Source organism: Dromaius novaehollandiae, chromosome 11 (assembly GCF_036370855.1).
Source record: "Dromaius novaehollandiae isolate bDroNov1 chromosome 11, bDroNov1.hap1, whole genome shotgun sequence".
In the NCBI taxonomy this organism is placed as follows: domain Eukaryota; kingdom Metazoa; phylum Chordata; class Aves; order Casuariiformes; family Dromaiidae; genus Dromaius; species Dromaius novaehollandiae.
Window position 1 is genome coordinate 26484520 of NC_088108.1, and position 21228 is coordinate 26505747.

The window sequence follows — 21228 nt, forward strand, 5'->3', positions numbered from 1 at the left end:
CACGGCTGGGCTCTCCCCGCTGAGAGCAGTCGCTCGCCCTGGGGCCGCTTTGCGTCAAAAGCAGGAGCAGCGCTTAGCTTGGGGACAGCGCGGTCTGTCCCCAGCAGAAGTTGAGCAACCTTGACAAAACCTTTCCTTGTTCTGCCTCAGCGGCAGCAGAACGCAGTGGATGTGCAAGGGATCAATACTGTACAAAAAAAATGGGGACAGTATAGATCATTCATTATCGAGGCAATACTGACGAGATGAGAATATTTAGTTTTTATACACTGGAAAATGAAAAATTGGTGATCACGTTGTAAAGAGCCTGGCAACACCCTCCTGCAAGCCCTTTGTCGTGCTCAGCCTGAGCTGCCACATGTCCATCCCTGCAAGCTTGGGGATAGCTGGCGAAACCTCACGGAGAAGTCCTGAGCACGTGCATGGATGCACGAGCCCCTCTGCAGCACGTCTAAGCATTAGTAAAAAAATATCTATCTCTACAGAAACTCATTACAGCATGCAGCAAGCTGCAACTTGTTTAAAGATGTAACAAGTTTCTGGGTTTTTTGGTTTTTTTGTTTTTTCTGCCACAAATGCACAGCGAGGCAATGCTGCGCGTTGGTGTGCCGGCGCCTAGCCCTCAGCGGGGATTTCGCCGGTGACCCCCAGGGCCGCAGAAACCAGCTGCTGGCAACTGGGATCAATGCGAGAGGGGACGCGTAGGAGAGACCCCCCAAGACCCTTCGCAGGTAACGGCCTCCTTTGTTTTCCAACTCCCGGCCACTTAATACTCTTGTCTTGTTCGTATTGCCTCGATAATGGAAAACCAATACCAGCCGTGTTCTCTGAAACCTCCGCTGCGTTACATGCCCGCGTGTGCTAACACGCCTGCTAGAGAGCCTTCCGCTTAGATGCACCGGGTGAAAAATCACCAGAGCCGCCGCTGCTCTGGGGACGGGGACAACTCCTGTCCCTGCCGCGGAGGGAGGTGGCATCGTGGGGACGACGGAGCGACCGAGCCCTGCCCGTGGCTCCGCAAGGCCGCTTGTCCTCGGCTGGAGCGCAGAAACGACACGTGCACCTTCCTGCAGCCGGTGCGCTGCCTTCGACTGGTGTTTTTTTAAGGTTCAAAGGCTTTTTCTTTTCCTCTCTGCTGCTTAAAATAACAGGGTCAATGTATACACACTCCTCATAATAACGGTAATGGGGGCTGCCGGAGAAACGCAGCCTCCAGATGAACTCGAGACACAGACAATCAACTGGAACTCAGGGGTAATTTTGGTTTCTGATCAATCTAAAATCATTTTGACCCAAGGTATAATTTAAAATGTTCCTACCTCGGTTATTATAGCCCCGGGGCACTGTTGATTGTTTTCGCTCACTTGCCCGCTTGTTCTCTCTCTCTGCTTATAAGATCCAAGGAACAGTTTAATGAAAAATGAGTGTGTGGCTGGAGGGGTCAGTGGTTAGTCATTCTGGATCCTTTACAAAAATTGGGTCGGATTTGGTTGTGGGCTTTTAAACAGGGGTTTTCACACCGGAACGCACTTGCAGAAAGAGAAGAGCGTTTATTCCCCAGTCAGCTCTTCTGGCTTTTTTTTTTCCCCTCTCTCGCCGTGTTCTTCTTTTCTCCCTGTCACCACGGAGCACGGTGCCCGTGTCCCATCACCCGGCGGTCCCTCGGTGGGCCGTGGTCACCGCCGCAGGTCGGGGTGCTGCGGGCGCCTGGCGAGGCGAGAGACGGGGGGCAGCACCCCCCCCCACCATCCAGCCCAGAGGCCTCCGGATAACCGGGAAAGGCACCAAAGCATGGAATCAGCCTTAGTGCTCGCTGCAGAGCCGGACGGGCCGGCTCGGTCCTGCTGCCGTGCCCTGGGCCGTGTCCTCGAGATGTCCTCGCGGGACAGCCCGTCCCCGGCCGCCTCGGGCAAGCAGCGGTCCAGCGCGAGCCCTGCCGGCAGCGGGCCCCGTCCCGGGGGGCCTCCCTGTCGGGTCGGACCGGACCGGCTGTCGGGCTGGCCCGGCCTTGCCCTCTTTCGGCACCAAACGTTGCAATCCTTTACGCGGAGTCGTCAAACCTTGGGGTCTTGCCCAAGAATCGGCTGCTCTTCCATCCCTCCCCTAACGCGCGCCAGCCCTGATTTTCCAGGCCTTTTTTCCGAAGAAAAGACGCAGCTTGGTGGGAAACGGGAAGAAACGTTAACAAGGACGTGGCTGACAGAGAAGCCAATAAAAAATGAATCAGCACAAAGTCCCTGACAGGCTGGAGCGCGGAGCAGTGCTGGAGGCTCGGCGCAGGCTCCAGGGGTGCAGGGATGTCAGAGCGAGCGGTTGGCAGGATAATTATTGCAGGCAGAAAACAAAAGAGAGTGACAATTTTCCTGTGGATGGATTCAGCCCTCACGCTTCTTAATTCCCATCGAACAAAGAGCTATAATTGTTCTCAATAGCGAGGAGGGGAAGAACCTAATTTCCAATGTGAGTCAGAGAAGCTTTCAAGCAGAGGGTGGGTGGAAACTATTTATAAAGGACCATTAGGGAAAATCAGATTTCTACGCACAGTAAACAGAACACACACAAAAAATCCCTATTTATATTTGAGTCTAGAAAGCATGTCCCAAGCAGCAAAATATAACAAAGTTCACAATGAAACCCTTAACACCAACACTGAGGTTTCACCCCTTGGTGATGCTGAAGGTTGTGGCGTATCTCCATCCTTCGGCGGAGCTGGCAGAACAACGCCTTCTTCCCCGCATGCATTTCAAGCAGGCAAACAAACAAAAGTGAATTTGCTGGGTCCTTTTTGTGTTGCCTTCGGAGAGGGAGAAAAAAATGAACAACTGGTTTCATTTGGCCAAAAAACTGTGGAAAGCAAATACCAAAATGATGTGCCAAAGTAGTTGTAGGAGATGAGCTCCCGATTTATGCAACATTTGCTTGTGCAGGTAAATTTGCGCCCTTGTGCAGTCAGTATACACGCAGTATTCACAATTCTTTATTCCCAATGTAGACAAAAAACCTCACTCTAAAAATAAATACCAGTAATGCTGGAGAAATTGCGGTTGGCTCATTGGCTTTTCAGGGCAGAGGGTTTTAATCCACACAGAATGTTTTCCTTGTAATTAGTTGACTACCTGAGCGTATGGGTTAAGGAGCCTTAGTGACGTGGCAAGAGCTCCGTAGCAAGAAGGGAATCGGCTCAAGAGCAGGCAGAAGGTCCTTGCTGCGAGTCCACGACATGGCGAGCACGTGTTTTGCTCCCAGAAGAAACACGATGATGCTTGTGGCCCCAGGGAGGCCCTTCAGCCCCGTGTGCTCAGCGGGAGTCGGTAGACTTCCCTTAGGCGAAACACCGGTTCTGGTGTAGGGCAAGCTGTCAGGTCGGCTTCTGGAGAGGAGAGCTGGGGACCAAAGGCTTGGACCAGCGAGTGTCAAGGAGCCCTTTGCTCCTTGTAGGGCCACTCTCCAGGTGATTTTCCAGCGACAAAGCAGCACTGCAGCCTCTCTGAAGGCAGAGAGATGGGGGGGTCACGTCGATACTACAGCAGCTCCGGCCTCTCCGTAAAAGATGCCTTCCAGCCAGTGGGAAGCACATCAAGCCTGGGATATTTATCTGACATGACCCCACTGGGTCTCATTAAGCCATGTGTGCAAATTTCTGCACTGGACTGGAAAAATATCGCTGTCCAACAGCCCACCAGAAGCAAAAGTATAGGAAAGAAAAATAGTTATGTCACAGATGAGTAATTTGGGCTTCCTCCTCCTAATGTCTCCAAGCTGGAATTCTCTTCTAGGGCCTGAATCCGGCCTGAGTAGAAGTCTGAGGAAGGTGTACAGGCTTGGCCTGGATGATAAGGACACAAGATAATCTAGGTGATAGCCTACTGATTGGTACTGGCTGATACTTAACAGGTATCCGGCGTGTTCCAGCTGTTACTGTCAGAGCACTGCACCAACTGCCTTAGTGGATTTTTTTCCTATTTTATGGGGCAGTAACTGGAAACAAGTGGACGGAGGTGACCCACACAGTTATCCCATGAATGTCTCTCCACAGAGCCCTTACTTGCCTGCAACCCACCCCTGCACGCTGCCTTTTCCTTCACTAATGCTCATGACTGGATGATATGGACTTTGCCTTTGGAGCAAAACCCAGTCAAACGGGATGTGTGCTTTAACCGTGGAGCTGGTGCTCCCCAGGCTTGGACCATGAAGGAGAGAAGAAGTGTTCCCTACGAGATGTACTTTGCGTGCGTGCAAACCTGATTTATATCTCTTCCAACAAGCCGTTCGCTGCTATCATGAGCCAACAGGACCCACAGGGTGTTACAAGACATATTACATGCAGCCAAGAGCTTTAATCCCCCTGGGGGAGTGATTACAAACAACTACACACGTCCCAGCGTTGCTTAATCACTGTTAAGATATTTCTTTATAATCTGAGTAAATTACTTTAATTACTTGCAACTACCAATTAGTGTTTGAATGCTTCCACTGAGAAGTTTGCAGGCATTAATCTGCTCCCTTGGAATGCTAAATCGCCGGCTGGAAGGCGGCTTTCGTCGATGCAGCACGTCGCAAGCCGCCGGCCGGCCGGCAGCAGGCAGCCCTGCCCAGCATGCCCCTCCGCAGCTGCCTTTCCTTGGGCTTTATTTATTTATTAGCTTGAAAGGAAAGTTCAGTCCTTCAGTGAGTTTTAGCAGCTGGAGATATTTGCCAGATCGCCAGCCCCGGGAAAGGAAGGTCTCCCTTTAACCCCGTGGTGGGTGCAGACGGCCCTCAGCACCGGCCTGCTCCGAGCCACCCCGTCCGGTGCCGGTGGGACCAGACCCTGGGAATGGGAGCACGGACACCCGCGGCATGCAGTTCTCGCCTCCCAGGTGCCTCTGCCCGCCCGAGCCGGGTTTGGAGGGCTCCAGCCCACCTCTGCAGTCTCGTCGCAGGGCCTTGGAGATGCCGGTTGTCTCTGGGCCGCGGATCCTCCTCCACCGCCTCGCGGAGATGAGGTCTGCTGCCCGCAGGCACCTGCACAAGTGCGGTGCAAAGCTTCCCACCCGGGAGCCTACGGACACCGAGGCGCCCAACAGCCTCTTAACCGACACGCGTGTGTTTGTGGTCCCAGCTCATCTCCCGACACAGACCCCGCAGCACAGACACTTCTTCTCCAGCATCGCGCGCTGGAGGCCGTGGCTTTCGCTAGCTGCCGGGTCTGGGCTGGACCTGCTGTTCAGCTGCGAACACCAGTGAGGTCTGGACAAGCACAACTCCATTTCTAACTTTCCCACTAGTCACGACTTACCATAACTCTCAGGCTTTGAAAGGTTAGTGTCGAGGTCTGAACTTGCTTTTCTGGCTGCTTTCTAGTCTTTACTAGCATGGCTTGGATTCAAACCATCTTTTTCTTTGATATTTAGGCCTGGGGTGGCTGCACTCATCTTATTTCTGGTTGCTCGTCATTAGGAGTGTGCTGGTGTGAGGAGTCTGGGCAGGAAACCAAAATGCCCTCGACTGCCCTCGGCGCGGCGGAGAGGCTGCTGCCGCCACGGCAGCCGGGTTGGTGCGGGCAGAGCCGCCCCGCAGAGCAGCGCGGGGGTCCCCGCAGGCTGCCCGCCTTGGCACCGTGGCTGTAGCTCTGCGTCGAGCGCGAATAGCCAGGTCCAGGAGCCAGCAGGGCCAGGAAACTCTGCAACCCGTGGGGAGGAGAGGCCGGGAGAAAGGGAGACTGCGGCGCTGCAAGGGCTGGGGAAGAGCGTCAAGAGGGAAGACTCTAAGTTAGGAAAGTGCTGCAGCATGGGAAGGAAGGGAGGCGGCAAAGAGGAAGGGGACAGATTCTATCCTCCTTGGCCTTGGATCAGCTGTCCTCTGGGAAATTTCCATCGGATTTCCCCTGGAATCAATGAGATTAGCTTCACCTCATAAAAAAAGACCCATTATGTCAGATACGGGAGAGCTGGGAGACTCCATAGTTCCCACGGTTTGACCTGGGACGTGCAGAGGACGTTTCAGTCTGGGCATAATTTTAATCTTGTAGAAAGCACTAGGGATCTTGATAACTGCAGTATCTGTGACACTGGTACGTGTTAGTCTTGGTACCAAAACAACGTCTTGGTCCCTCCCTTTTGCAAAAGTACACCTGGCACAGGAGGGGAACATGTAGGTCCACAGGAAGTGACAAAGTCTAATTTTCTGCAGTTTTGGGTTCTGTCATCATTTTTTTAGATTGGCCAATAGCTTCCAAAATTGCTGGGGAAAGGAACAAGGTGGGAGGCAGTAGATGGTATCAACATAGCATGATTGCCTAAGACGCCTTTTCCTGGGAACCCAAGCTGAAAACTGGAGTTCAGTGTCTAGAGTGGGGGACTGGGAGTCACAGTGGTGTTTTTCTCTTCTTCCATCTCCCATGACTCATGGTGTGCTTTGAACACATTGTTTTGCGTTTGTGTGTTTCAGTTTCTCCATGCGTAAACTAAGCATAACGTCTGCCCATGTAACGAGCCATTTTAGACTCTAGTATTGGAGCACTCTAGTATTGGAGCAAGCCACACCAAAGCTATAGGCTGTGACCACTCGTGGTAGCTCATGACAAGCACGCCTTTTCCGTACAGACCAGCTTCTATTTAGGAATAGGAATTCTTTTTTTCCTATACAGAGGCACACTGACATATATATATATATATATATATGTATATATTCCAAATGTATTCATTTTATAGGTGATAAATAAAAAAATATTGCCAACCCCTGAGTAGGGAAGCTTGCTTTGCTTGTTTGGATTTAAAGAAAGCTTTGCAGGAATGCTCCATCTGCATGTTTTTGTTACAAATCCCTTTCTCTGCCAGTCCCTGGGCTAAATCCATTGAACAGTGACTCTTCATCCTGCAAAGCATTTAAACGTAGGCTGGGGTACGTCTGTGAACTGCCGTCCAGGCTGCGCGGGCAGGGCTGAGTAGTCTGTTCCTGGCTGTGGATGGAGGCGAGGCAGCTGGTCCTGCTGAGGCCAGCAGCGGTGGGGTGCCCTGGGACCCAGCTGCGCTTTCTGCCCAGCCCCACCTCTGCCTCGCTGGTGCCTCTTGGAGCTACCGTCCCCCTCTACCCGCAAACTGTTCTTGGGAGCTCCCCCCTTCGTTGTCAGAGGCACGTGGAGCACGTCTCGTGGTTGACCGAAGGGAGATTTTGGGAAGCAGCTCGTAAGGCCAGCAAGGTTCTCCCTACGCCCTGGAAGACATGAGCTGTTGCACAGGGTTTTCTCTCGAGCTCCAAAAGGCAGTCATCCACCCTCTGGCTCCATAGGCACCTTGCTCAGCTCCCAAGAGGCGTTTCCCACACGAGCACCCATGCAGCGTTCTGGGCACTGCTGGGGACCTCAGGGGACACCACACCATGTCATCTACAGCCGCTCACCAAAGAGCTCCATACATGCAGGGAGGTTTGGACGAGGCGCTTGTGTTTGTCTCTGCTGGGCAGCAATGGTAGTCTGTCTCTGTGGAGGAAAAGCTCTGTGGTGTATTGATAATCACTTCCCTTGGCTTCAGAGAAACGTTTACATTGCCAAGCAATTCCAGGCCACTAAAACCGGGAAAGCTTACAATCAGACTGTAGGAAATGAACAGCTTCTTAAGGCAACGGCTAAAATAATAGCATACGCAAGCAGAAATCTAGCTTGAGGCCTTAGATGTTTGTTTGCACCTGGGAAGCACTAATATTATGGGTTTTTTTTTTTTCTTTAGGGAGACCACTAGTTGTTCTGTGAAATTCAGGTGGGAACAGTAGTGGCTAAAAGTTTGTTAGCGTAAGAAGCAATCCGACCCTGGTGCCTTCCCCTGGCTTCCTAATATCCTCACTAGATCATGGCTGAGCTGCTACATCTGCTGCTTGTGCCTATGGCTTCCACTCCTCCGGACCACGCGCCTGGTTACAAACCGAGTCGTTATCGTTTGAATGTTCAGCTAGAGACAACGATGAGCCCCAGCTCATTCCACTGATAACCTCAACTAAGGCCCGTAGAAAAATCATGTTCCTCCATCAGCAAAATAAGGCAGCTTCCTAGCTCCAAAACAGTCTGCACTGGAGAAAGGACTGTTTGTAAAATAATAAAGCGAGTGGGGACCCTAATGCAGGATCTATTGATATACAGCGGCAAGTAGATTATACTGGAGTGCCTAAATGAGATGTATTAAAATCCCACTTGGAGACAAAGCACTGCGGCTGGGAGCTCCGCAGCTGGCAGAAGTGTGAGAGAGCAGCTGCAGAGGTGGAAGAGCTGAGATGGCAGATCCAAGGCTCCTTTTCTCCCAGGAGGAACCAAGGTCTCATGGCTCTGGGCATGTGCTCACAGAATAGGGTGTGCAGTGGGAGTGGGAAGAGCTATTATCTGATTACACAGATTCCCTGCCTTAATCTCCATACCCCAAGCTAGGTAATGAAAGCCAAACTGGAGATAAGGGAGGAAACGAGAGGCCCAGGATGACTCATGCTCACTGGAGCCCAGTGACCAGGACAGAGATCCAGTTTCCTAAAGCCTGAGGAGCTCCGGCTGGAAGACAGGGTCCCTCGCCGTCCAGGTGTTCGCGTCCCACCTCCACTTCACTCCTCCGCCTGCATCCGCAGCAGGCCGCCCAGCAAAGTCCTGCTGGCTAAGGGCTGGGGACAGCTGCTCTGGATCTTGCAAAGGAGGCAAAAAGGGCAAAACAGCAGCACAGGAGAAATCCAGTCCTTGGCCCTGGCCCCCGAGGGAGCAAGAGCTGGGGGATGGCGGAGGAACAGCCTTGTGCCATGCAAAGGAGTCTGCTGCCCGGTCCGTCTCCCAGCCCTGTTCCCCACTGCTCTCCAAGGACCGGGCAAGGTGCCTGGGTCACCTTCCCGGGCCGTGTGCGGGCCGGCAGCAGGCTGGTGACAAAGCACCGGCTCCTTTGTCACCAGGGGTCATACAGCGGCATTGGTCCCGTGCTGCCTCCTCTTCTTCCTCCTCAGGAACACGGGGCAGACGGGCGCTGAGGCAGGCTCACGGTCCGCATTCCCGCTGCCGAGCCTGGGCGAGCTCCGCGCCGGGACCGCAGGGCAGCAGCGCGGGGCTGACGGCCGCTTCCAGGGCTGCGCTGAGGACTTTGACACGACACGTGGTGAATTCCCCCTCCCTGCCTCCGCGGCACCGTCCATCCCCCCGCGCAGGAGTGCCCTGTGCGTCCCCCCTACGCCAGGCCACGCAGCTCCGCTCTCTGCCACTCAAATCCACATCGCTCACAAACCGATATTCCTATTTCCTCAGATACATCCCTCGGGGAGATGTCAGCTTTATACAAGGCTACGAAGCAGCATGGATGCAAGCATCGAGGCGCACAGCCACGTACTGTCTGTCAGTGTTTCTCTCCCTGACACACACACACACACACACACACACACACACGCACGCACGCACGCACGCACGCACGCACAGAGCTGAGTTTCCCCCGGTGTCTTCCCGAGGAAGGCTGCAGCAGCTCAGACACGATCAGGTCAAATCCCCCTGTGCCCAGCCAGCCTGCACGCACGCACGCACGCACGCACGCACGCAGCCCGTGCATCTCGGGGTGCAGCGGGGGCTCACTGCCCCTGGAAACGCCGCGGATGTGAAACCTGTGTCGGGAGGAGCTGGGTGGAAGGAGGCGGGTGGCCGCGTCCGCTGGCCGTGCCCCAGCTGGCACCTCGTCCCCGCTGGCCTCTCCGGCGTCTCCCCTGCACCCCGGAATGATTTTCCACTCCCACATCGGCCACTGCAGCGCGCGTGGGCGGGGGACAGACCTCCGATGGCCTCCTCCCCGCAGGGGGATGGCGGGTGGCTGCCGGCACGTCTGACACCAGCGGCTTCACTGCGCCTGGCTGCGTCTTGGACGCGTTGCAGCCGCCTGGGCGGGGACCGGGCTGCCCGGACGGCCACGGGGGTCCCGGTCCCGCGGGGATGGGATGCACCAGTCTCCCCGGCACCGCCCCAGTGTCCACCACCGCGGCCGGAGGCACAGCGTGGAACCGGGCAGAGCTTTGGCTCCGGCCTTTTCCCCTGCCCTTGGCACCTCGCTCCCCAGCGCGGACGGTCCTTACGGAGCGATGCTCCGATCTGGGAAAGCCAGCTCCCGGAGCAAACAAAACACCTGCAAAGCACGGGAGGGATGGGGAGGGTTGGTGGCTGCAGGCCGGGCTGAGGGGAGACCGGTATCGGTGACAGCGGCGCGGGGTCCCGGCACGGCCCCGGTGGCACTGGGGACCTGCTGTCCACGCAGGCTCGCTGGGGCCATCGCCGGTGATGGGCACTGCGCTGTCAACACGGGCCGATACCGTCTGCACATCGGTGCCCGCACGTGGACTCACCAAAGCTTGTTACCCTTCCCACCATAACGAGCAGAACCTGCGTACATGTCCCAGATTTCCTCGCCGAGGCGGTTAGTCCCCGTGACACCGCTGCCCTGGCCCGGGCCACGGGGCCGCTGGGCCAAGCTTAGCCGAGCAGGAGCGGAGCTGGTCTCGCCACGGCGCGCCCGGCACAGTCCGCTCCCAGCTCGTGTTTACCCGTTGTGATACTTTCACATGAGAAACAAATAAAGGCTGATGATATCTGCTGGAAGAAAGAGCTGAGGTTACTCCCCTGACCTGATTAATGCAAATAAACTGAAAGGAATCCTGTCGCCTGGGGCCTGCAAATTTAATATCTGTTAAACTGATTCATTTCATGCTGTTTTAGCCTCTCGCCCTGTGACTGCAATTACCTCCGATGCTCTGTCTAGCCTGTCGGTGCTGACCCCCCCCACCCTCCTCACGTGATGCAGTTGGGGTTGGTTTTGTTTGTTTTTTTGTTTTGATATTTTTCTTCTTGTGGTTTAATTTCCTTTGAGTTTATTAATTATGGCTTGGGGGCGGGGGCAGGAGCGCTGGGATAACGTTCCTCCTTTGCATGGTGTGGCACTTCAGCCATATAATTCCCCGTTTATTGGCTGCCCCGGGACGGGATTAGAGGAAGTGGATCCAGGCCAGACGGTGGGAGGACGATGGGAACCGCTTTCTTCTTTTCTGCCTCTGAGCCCGGCCTATCTCCCCTGCATCTCTCACCGTTTCGCCCTGCGCTTCCCGGCTGTCTTCAATCACACGAAGCGATTGCTTTGTGGGAGGCTCAGACAACATGTTTCAAACTATTTAATCGCAGCAGGAGCTGCCGTGCCTCGGCTGGGTCCCTGGAGAAGGCAGCCGCGATGCCGCGTGTCCCCCGGGCCCGAGCGCGCGGCTGCCGCTCCCGAACACGCCGAGATGCTCTGGACCCGGGACCAGGTGCTCCGGCACCGCCCCGCGCAACGCAGGGATCCCGCTTTTATTCAAACCCCAATTGCAACAATTAGGACCTGAACCCGTAACGAATCGTGACGGCAAAGGTCCGGCGAGAGCGGCAGGTCTGCTTGCTCTGGGGAGACAGGGCTTCTCCCCCCTGCGCCCCGCAGCCGGAGCGAGGAGCCCCGCGGGAACGAACCCGGAGCCCGGCCGCCCCGGCCCCCCCGCGCAGCCCCGGCCCCGCGTCCGCCCTGCGCACAGCCCGCTGCTGCCCGGCTCGGCGCGGGGGCCACGGCGGCATTGGGGCAGCGGGTTGCAGCGCAGGAGCCCCGCGGGGCGCGGGGGGTACCCGGGCTGCGGCAGCGGGGCGAAGGGGGGGCACCCGAAGGGAGGGTGCCCTTCGGTAAGGGTGGCGTAGGAGACGGATGAGGCTGAGCCCGTCAGCCGGGTCCCAGCTCGCTCCTCGTCCCACCCAGGCGTCAGGGAGCACTCGCTGAAATTAAACGGGAGGCCGCTTCAGGCGGGTGAAGGACGCGGTATTTGCAACACCGCGGAGGAAGCTCGTCCCCGCGGGGTATTTCTGGAGCAAAGAGCAGGTTGAATTGGGCAAGGCCGAGCGGCTGGGGCCCAGGCGTGCCCCGCGGAGGGGTGTCCACGCGAGGCGTAGCGGGGGCCACGGGCGAGGGGCCTGGCCGGGAAGGAGCACTCGGTGCTGCGTGCTCCGGACCCCCGCGCTCCCCCGCGACGTCTTGCTCCCCGGCAGCAGCGAGGCGACCAGAGAGCCTCGACTTCTGTCCTTCCACCCCAGCAAGTTTCCAGGCTGCAACAGCACAGGTGAAAGCTGAAACACGAGGTGCGAGCAAAGGCTGGGAAAGCAGAATACACAGAAAAGGAATTCATTTATCTCCCGAAACAAATAACAATAACCTCATTGCCAAACCGCTCTCCCAGCAGCCTCGCTCAGGACTGCGTTGGCTCTCGGGGGGAGGCGGCAGCGGCGCGGGGAGGGACGTGGTGCCTTCGCCTGCGCTCTGCCTGCGCGGGGGGAACAGGGGGCTTCCACGCCGCTGTCAGCCCATCTTTCACCAGCCCAAATCCATTTCAAAGAGAATAAAAGAGCGCCTGTGAATGGCCCTTTATAATGCACGAGCAGGACGAGCAGGGAGGCTGGCGCGCCCTGTTTGCTTACATCTTACTTGGGGTTGGGAGCTGTCAGAGGAGGTGCGAACAGAGGGAAAGCGTGAACACGCACACACACACATGCACACACACACACACATGCACACGCCCAGCCGGGCAGGCTCGCACACACCGCCACACGCTCCAGAGTTTATTTTGCATTTCTTATTCCGTTGCAGGCACCAGAGGTGCCAATCTCGCCGTGTTTCCAGTGCCTCTGTGCTGAGCCCGTCACGCTGCCTCAATGGCTGCATCCCCTCGTGCAGCGCTCCGACACCCTCGGCTCCTTCCGTCGGCGGTGGAAGCCCGCCAGCCCCTGACAGCTTCCTCCAAACAGATCACGGCGCGGCTGCGACCTGGAGATGTGACCGGCGAGCTGGCGAGCGGCCACGCTCGCGGGATACCCGGCTCTTCTCTCCTTCTCCAGGCCTGGCTGCATTTGCGCAGTGGCCTTGCAGAGCGGCTTGCTGGAGCCGAGCAGCCGCCGCCGGGCCCTTGGGGCCGAAGCCCACGGCAGTGCAACGCGCTCAGAGCGGCTCTGCACGAATCTGGGCTCAAACCCCCGGCAGCTTCGGGCCCTTGCTCATGCACCGACCCCCGGAGACCGCCCGGGGCAGGAGCAGGGCGAGCGCAGCTCTCCCAGCAATAGGGAATGACGTGGTATTTCATCATTCTGGGGCCCAGGCTCTCTCCTGCACCGACAAGGGAACAGTTTGTGTGATTCAAAGACTTATTCATTCTGTTGGCCTGTTTTTTTTTTTTCCCCTCCAAACCACCCACTTTAAGTTTTGGGTGAAGGTTCATTTTCATTTTTGTTATTCCCAGCTCATTTGCCCATCCCTAAAACAAACATATGAGAGCAAGTACATGGGAGGGAGGGTGCGTTAACCAAACCAGAGGGTAGGTGAACCTCGCACACACAGAAAATGACAATATACCACGTATTTGCATAATCCGACGAGAAAGCTTTCTTGCTGAAAAGCCAAAGCTACCGGCACAGAAAAGCGTATGCCAAACAGGAGCTCTGGTTCTGGACAGCTGCAGACGCTGGGGGTAATAAATCCAGGATCTGGGTAAAAACACAGCGGTTCCAGCATGCTTTCCAGACTTTGCATTTGGTTTGCTTTGAGAGAGGGCCCTATGCTGCGCGCTTTGAAGTCGATGGCCAAGCTCCCTTTGACGGCAGCAGGAACAAGCCTCGACCTGCAGAGCAGGTGCTCGAGTCGGCGCTGCTCTGGAGTCGAAACCCGCCAGCGATCAGCGCAGGCCTCAAGCAAATGCTTCCAGACGAGGAGAGCTGTCTTGCCAGCCGATACAACCAGAACAAAGCCCCGAGCACCGGTGGAGGGTAACATATGCAATTTCAGGGCTAAGAAGTCCAGGGAGGGATTTAATAGCGGTTGGCGTTTTACAAAGGAAATAGCTATTCCTGTAAAAGAATGATTAGAGTTACATATTAAAGCACACGCTTTTTAGGCGTGCACTGGCTGGCGTTCCCCACTTCTCCTGGTTGACCTTGGTCAGGTTGTTTCACCTTGCTGTGCTTGGTTTTCTGCTGAACTTCTTCCCCAGAGGGAGAATTTTCCCTGCTTCACAGATTCGATGTGGCTGCATTTGCTGATATTTATGCATAGTCTGAGATCCTCTGATGGGATGTGTTAGAGGAAGGGAAGGGGAATGAAGATCCAAATGGGATCCGTTCCTGTCCGGGGGGGATGCAGAGGCAAAAAGGAGCTTTAAGGACATGTGCCAGCTGCCTGCTGGGATGAGAAGGATGCAGATAGTGTCGAGGGCAGCAGCAAGAACCATCGGGAGGTCTCAAAAACATGACCTGTGTTGAAAGATTTGGGTCTGTTTAGTCTAGAGAACAGAAGTCTGAGCAGAGAGGAGACAATGGTCTTTAAATATGTACGAGGAAGCTGAAGAAGGGGATAAATTGTTCTATGTATTATGGACATGTAAATAATGGGCTTAAATGGCAGCAAGGGAACGTCAGGCTGGAAACCGGGAAAACCTTTGTACCAATAAGGCCGGCGACGCATGGAGAGGATTGCCTGGGAAGAGGTGGCATTGCCAGAGCCGAGCAAGCACAGCAAGGCGTCGCAGCCCGCTTCCAAGTCCCGTGTCATTCCCCATCCAAAAATGGACCAAGAAACCATGCTAAACTAGACTGCCGGCTCTGCAGAGGTCCCAGCTGCGAAGCCGGGGTCTGCAGCGGCCGCGGGGCAGGCGTTGCCGTGCTCTGCCCCCTTCGCTGCTGCACGGACCCGGGTGACCCGACCCCGCTCCCAGCACTTGCTCCGCTTTCTGCGGGTGAACCAAGGGCTGCGCATGCGAATAAGCCCAAGCGCACGCCTAAGCGCTTGCAGAGCCGGAGCCTGACTGCCCATCCTGCGCACGAGTGGGTACCGCCATATGTTTCCTTCCCCTGCAATTTTATGGCTGAAGGTATTTGATCAGCCCAGTCATTCACTAACCATCTGTCCCTTGCACAAATACAGCTGATTCTTGTTACGACTCTCTGATGGCAAATGCCCTTCTCCGGCGCGGTGGGAATGTGCTCAGGTTAACAGCGTTTCAGCCGTTTCGGAAAATGCCGCTCTTGTAAGAGCCGGTGCTGTCAGGCGTCCGCGTGAATGGCAGCCGATGTCTGCGCTGATTACGGGGGAGGATATTTAAAGCCCATTCTGCAAATCAGTGCCTTGGATACTAATATAAGTAACTTTAAAAAATAGAAAGAAAGGAAAGCGAGGAGATAAAAACCCTGTCATTTACATTTCTAAGGAATATGAAATTGTGCTTTGAAAAAAAGCAATTTGTAAACTTTAGATAGCAGCAAATTCCTTGTTTTTTGGATACAATACCAGCTTTGCATATGCACTGAAAGAAAGAGGGAGAGAAAATAACCCTGAAGCATCCTGCCCACTGCATTAGCTTTTAAAATAAAATCCATTTATATATAAATGTTGGCTTTTTTCCCAGTCTCTGTAGAAAAGCTTTTCTATATTAAATGCTACAATGAATTAAATTAACCATAATGATTTCTTTGTGAATGGAAACCCTTTTTCCTGTGTGACATGTTTTTGATCATTTTTTTTCCCGGTTACAACAACCCGTACTCCTATCACGTTGAGGATTTTGTTTGTTCTGCTATTTGCACAATGCAATACAATTATTATTTGCACCTTTTGTTCTTAAGAAAAATAAATCACAGCTACTTCATGTGCCGCCTCTCTGTGCGGAAAGGCAGGAGCCTCTCGCCAGAGCCGCTCTCACCTGCGGGCAGCACGGGCGAGACCGGTCCATCGGCTCCGGCACGCAGGCGCTGGGAACGAGCAGTCCCGGGGGGGTGACGGGGAGCTGCGGCCCCTCTGCCCCCCCCCCGACAGCAGGGCCGACGGTGCAGATCGTTCCCCCGTGATCCAGGGGGGATCATGTGCCATGAAGGGGCTCGGCATGGTTCATTTTTCACATGTATATGTTTTTTTTAAATGCCCTTTTCACTCCTGGCGCCAGGCGGGGAGGGGGATCCTGCCCCGAGGAGCGCTGAGAGTCGCTGGAAAGGAAAACTAGGTCACGGGTTTGATTTGAGCGATCTGGACGGCATCCCACTTTCTCTGGATTTCCCCTAACAAGTGACTAGCTCGCGTTTTCCTCCCAGCTCACTTCCCTGTCTTCTTCTTTGCTTTCCACCGTTTCGGGAAGAGCCTTTCCCGCGCCCAGGCCAGCGGCAGCCGTGGCCCCTCGTCCCGGCTCGTCCCGCGGGGCGTCGGGAAGCACCGTGGCTGGGCTGCGTGGGGCAGAGCCCTGCAAAACTCGGTGCAGAGCAGCGGGGGAAAAAGGAAAAAACCCCTTGCGCGTCTGTCTGTCCATCCCTCCTGGCACAAGCTGCCTTCTGCCCCCCATGGCAAAGCAATTACGCTAACGAAGGCAGAGAGCGAGCAGCAGTGCTGCGTGTGCGGTGCTGGAAGCCTGAGCGCCCAGGCAGCGTCTCCTTGAAGACATTAAGGTTTCAGCAAGTCCGGTCAGATCGTCACATCCAGACCAGGGGCCTCTTGGGGGTGCTTTTACCGAAACTCCGTCATTTTGGAGAGCAGGAGGTCTGCTTTCCTCCTCCTGCGGTTTCTGGGCATCCGGGGGCTCAGCTGGGACGTGCTGTCGGGGCAGACAAACGTCCTCCGCAGCGACACAGGGGCTTGCCGTGCCTTCCTTCGGCACCGCCCGCTCCTCCCGGCCTCTCCTGGAGAAACCGGCGGATCTCGTGGCTTTAACCAGGCCAAGCCTGAAGCCACTTATAAATTGTTCCCTAGTGTCCAACGGCCCCGTTGGCACAGTCTGCGTCCAGCTCACTTGGGAAGCTGTTTCGGTCCGACAAGAAACATCGGAAGGATTTTTTTTCCCCTGACATTCAGTCCTAATTTACTTTGGCTGGATTTAATCTCATCGCTCGTCTCCACGTCCCTTGAGCAATGCCCCTCTTCTCTCACTTCATGTCATCGCATGTTCTTGGGCAGCTGTGAAACCCTTGTCCCCCAAACCTCCCTCCTCCCCATCTTCTGAGACACTTGAGTCCAAGAGACTGTTAGGGCAACTGCATTTCTCTAGGATAGAGCATTGCCAAGGGCTCAGTACCTAATAACCCAAGCCCTATATTACAAATGCTAAGCAAAAATCAGTCAGCTGGAGGTATTTTAATTGTTTGCTTTACAGCTGGCACTTACAGACAAGTGCAGAAGTCTCTTACTGGAGAAGAAAAAAATGTTGCTGCAAAGGCATCGCTGTCTCCATGCGTGCCACATGTGCCTGGTTCCTGCGCGAGCACCAGCCTCTCCACAGAAATGTGTGAGCTCGACTGTCTGATATGTCACTGCAAGCTCTGTGTTTCCTAGGTAATATTGTATCTCTCATCTCGGTGATCAGCATAATGAACATTTTTGTTCCTGCATAAATAGCACCTGAAAGAAACCCCATTTAGTAGAGAATTACCAAACTGAGAGAAAATGCCTGACACTGAGAATCCCCTCAGGACTTTCCCTCAGGACGGAGATTGGCTGATGTTCCTGAAAGGACAGATTTTTCAGCTCTTGCTGGAGTGATAAAGTAATTGCGGAGTGAGTAAGAGATGGTTGCATCAGTTCCTTGTGGGAGTTGTGGATTGCAGAGACGGGAATAATTTCATTGAGGGTCAGAGTTCCCGCTGCCATTCACAAAATCTGTGCGCGCGTTCAGAAGCGGGTAAGGGTTGTCCCTGGGAGGGGGAAATCAATTCTCCTGGATTTGAAGTATGTTTGAAAGGAGGGTTAGATTTGTTATTAGCTGCTGCCCCTTGAAATTATTCCTGATCTCCCTGCCGGAGGCGGCCTGGCTGCAGGCTGCCAGGAGCACCAGGGCCACCAAGGAGCTTGGCGACGGCGGTGCCCAAGGCAGGGCCGACGGCTCTGCTGACCGTGTCTGCGGAGGGGCATCTGCAGAGTTCGCTCCCTTGCCATTTCTCTTCTTTCCATGTATGACCCGGTGCTCACTGGCGCATGCCCTCATTGCACGTAGGATGTGGCTTAACGCTGCTGGCTTGTCTTGCAGGAGCGCCCGTGTGTATCGGAAGCGGATCCGCGCCCGCCGTAGCATCGCCCCGGCGTATTGCAGGTTACGGCAATAGCAGTTCACCCTTCTCTGGCCACGTCTGCACAGTAAAGGATGGCAAATTCCCCAAGGGGAAAAAGCTCAGCTCCATCGCAGTCACTTCTGGAGGCAAACGCGTTGCAGACAGCCAGCTGCAGGCAGGTGATGTGCCCTGCCGTGGCTCACCGAATGAGCCCGCCGCGGAGACGGGGACGGGCAAGGCCTGTCACCAGGGTTTTGGCAACGGCCAGTTGCGAGGCCCTCTGCACCCCGGGATGTGAGCCGCGAACTCCAGCAGTGTGGTGTGTCAGGGCAGGGATGGCAGAGTGATTGATATATGCTGTTGGCAGTCGCATTGCACCAGCAAAGTTAGAACAAGAAGGTGTAAATGAAACATTTCAGCATCATCAGGATGAGAGGAGAAAGTCAGACCACGCTTATTTTTCTTGAAACTGATGCTCTTGGAGCAGCAGGATTTCCATACATCTGCCCTTTCCAGCGACAGGGCGGTCACTGGGTGCAGGCTCAGCCTGCCCTTGTTGTAATGCACGTCCCTCCACACACCGCCACAGCGAAAATGGGAGTTTTCCAACTGTCTCGTAAAATAAAAACAAGGCAGAAGGAGGCCTGTACCTGCAGACCAGTGATAACCTTGAGGACAGAAACCCAAAGTCAGAGAATAAAGCAGGACCAAGAGCCTGCATTTCAGGCATGCCAAGGAAGTCATCTAACCAATAGGTTGTTGGCTATTCTGGTGCATCAGTCACTCTCTCCATCCTCCTCCCTGGTCCCGAACCCGGGACAGTTTTGGCAATTGAACTCTGCTCCTCGCTGAGCCTCTGTGATGCCTCGTACGGGCTCCCTCCTTGCAGCCATCAGACTTCGTCCACCAGCGTTCCCCATCCGCGCAGCCCAGAGAGGGAAAGGTGAACGGATGGTTGTCACCACAACATCACCGGCTCCTTCTCCAGCTGACCCAGAGGGAGGGCGTGGAGCCAGCTCGGGCTGGAAGCAGCCTCCGTTGTCGAGCTCCCGCGTACAACGTTCAGGGAGATTCCTGCAGCTCCCTAAAACCCACCCACCGCCTGAGCTAACGCAAAGAAATAGATCCCTGCTTAAGTTCAGTCTCAGGACTGTAAAAAACCAGGGGTGTTATGATTATTTGCTATGAGACAGCGGCACCGCACTGTCCTCAGAGTTTTAATTTAGATGATTTAGGGTCTTTTTATTTAGTTTTAGCCCATTTACAATTGTAAAGAGGCTGTGAACCAAGGAGCTGGTCTCTGCGTGTATCAACAGGGCTGATCAATTGCCTATTTCTAGGGGTATGATGTGGTTAGGCAGGAAAAAACCATCTTTTTTCCCTCCTAATTAGGTGCCTCGTTTGGCTCTGCAGGCACATGTGTTTTCAGTGGCAGGGGTGACATTTTCAGCTCGCCAGGGCGATGACGGGGGGAAGCAGAGCGTACCGAGAGCTGGGGGGAGACACAGGAGCTGAAAAAAACACCTCCCTATCACCTCAGCGTGTTAATCTAAGACCCCGTTTAGCCGCAGCCTCGCATCGCCGAGGAACCCTGTTGCAAGCGCTCGCTGCTCTAGCAGCAGCCCGCGTTGCGGCCGCGCGTCAGCCCGGCAAGCGCCGGGAGCCGGAGGCTGGCGTGGGCCACCGGGGCAGGGGGCTGCGCGGGGAGGATGGATCGTGCGGGAAGGGTGGAGAGCTCCCTGTGCTCTGGGACCTGACCTGGAAACCAGAAGAAGGAATTTGTGCATCAGCAACCAGAGAGAAAAATAATCATGCAAACAGGGAAAGCTGGAGCAGTAAGAATGAAAAGTGCTTCAAATGTGAAGATTAGAGGCAAAAATACCAACATCAGCGAGTCGGTTCCATTATCGTCCCCTCCAGACTACCTTAATATTGCCTGTGTGTCTTTAATTAACTCAGCCGCTTTTAAAGGCAGGATATAGACTCCCCATCCATTAGTCTGTGCAAGCTGCACCCCAGCCCGGGGTACGGCGATGCCGAGCAGCCTCACAGGCGGGCTGCGGTGCAGGCGGCTCTGGGAAGGACTTTCTGCTCCCCTTCCACTTCCCCGGTGCCGTTTGTCTGATCTATCCACTATTTGCCCAAATGATCTGTAAGAAAGCCAGGCCAAGGCATCAGCTGCATCTGCTGAGGTTCTGAGGCAAATCCAGCGCCTTTAGGTACCTCTGTTACAGCACAAGCTGGGAATGCTGATGTCAGCCTCTGACTCAGGTTTCACATTTGGAATAGTTTTATTCATTCATTTCTGTGCTAAATTTTAAATACTGCAGTAGATCTGAGAGCAGTGCTAACATTCTTACTGTCACTAGTTTGGAAAAACTTTCTGCAATTTGGACAAACTTCAGGGATCTGTTTTCATCTACTCTTTAGCTCCTTCTTCCATGCAAACAGACCATTGCCCAGAGCTTCCTGCATTTTTACCTTGGGAGAAAACAAAACATTTTGCCATGTGCGCACGTAACTGCTTCTCAAATGCTCTGTGTAACGGGAATGAAGCACCCAGCTCCTAATGAGAACCACGGGTTGCAATCTGGGCAGGAGACAAGCAGAAGTATACCCAGTCTTTGGGAGTCTGAACCAGGACGTGCGAGAGCTGGAATTTGGCTGCAATACCCTGTTGAACTACAGTTAGATCTGGTTTGTAACCGGGGCAGAACCACTCGGCGTGAAGGTTGCTGTCCTGGATACGGACCCCCGAGCCTCTCGAGCCGACTGCTCGAGGGCTGAGTTAGCAGCACAGCTTTTTAAGACAACTCACATTTGGTAACTGGTTCTTTAATGCTGTGCACTGTGAACTGAGGGACACGGTGGAGAGCCGGAGGCTGTAATGTCTTCAGACATCCCAAATTAAGCTGGCCTTGCAGGCAAATCTTAGCGGCTATGACCCAGTATAGCAGAGCGCAAAGAGCTAGTGTTGGAAAGTGTTCGAGTCAGCAGAGAGCCTAAGTGTTATCTGTCTTGTGCAAAAATCTCCCTCATGATTATTCTGGCTTAATGCAATAACAGGAGCTTTTAGTTAAGTAGTACCAAATGCACCAGATTGTCTCAGCCTCGCTGTGGACCCCTGTCAGGCTTGGCTTCTGGCACCAGCATGGGAAAATGTGTGGGGTCAAGGCAAG